Source organism: Galeopterus variegatus, unplaced genomic scaffold (genome assembly GCF_000696425.1).
Source record: "Galeopterus variegatus unplaced genomic scaffold, G_variegatus-3.0.2 Scaffold1671, whole genome shotgun sequence".
Lineage (NCBI taxonomy): Eukaryota > Metazoa > Chordata > Mammalia > Dermoptera > Cynocephalidae > Galeopterus > Galeopterus variegatus.
The window spans coordinates 144784-145786 of NW_007727782.1; positions in this window are offsets into that span (position 1 = coordinate 144784).

Here is a 1003-nt window from a genome sequence, read left to right on the forward strand (position 1 = left end):
ACACACACACACACACACACACACACACACACACACACACACACAAAAAAGCCGGGTGGGGAAGAAGACATAACAACTACAATTCCTTGAAGTTGATACGACAAACAGAAAGGACATTGTTGGGTGGGAGGGGGGAGAGGGAGGAGGGAGGGAGGTTTTGGTAATGGGCCATAATAATCAACCACATTGTATATTGACAAAATAAAATTTAAAAAAATAATAATAATAAAATAAATAATAAATAATAAATAAAAATCAAAAACATAGATACATTTTATTGTATGTAAATTATATCTCAATAAAGTTAATTTTTTTTCTTTTTTTTTTTTGTCCTTTTTTTTTTGAGACCGGCCGGACCGCGCTCAGCCAGTGAGTGCTGTGAGCGCACCAGTCATCCCTATATAGGATCCGAACCCGCGGCGGGAGCGCCGCTGCGCTCCCAGCACCACACTCTCCCGAGTGCGCCACGGGCTTGGCCCAAAGTTAATTTTTTAAATGGCAATACATGAGTAAAACAGGTAGTCACAGCTAAAAAGAAAACTAGTGAATTAGAAGACATATTTGAATATAAATAACCCAGAAGGAAGACAGAGAGACAAAAAATAAATATATGACAGAGAGAAGTTAGGAGATAAAGACTGAGGGCCGGCCCGGTGGCGCACTGGAGAGTGCGCCGCTTGGGAGTGCAGTGGCGCTCCCGCCGAGGGTTCGGATCCCACACAGAGACCGGTTCCCACTCACTGGCTGAGCGCGGTGCGGGCGCAACACCGAGGGTTGCGATCCCATTGCTGGTCCCCGGTACGGGCGTGACACCGAGGGTTGCGATCCCGTTACCGGTCAGTAAAAAAGACAAAAAGGGAAAAAAAAAAAAAAAGAGAGAGATAAAGACTGAGATAACCCAACAAACATCTGATTGGAGAGAGAATCGAAGAAGGGAATATTTGAAGAGATTAAAGTGAATGATCTTTAATAACGAATAAATTTATGGATCCAGGACCCCTAT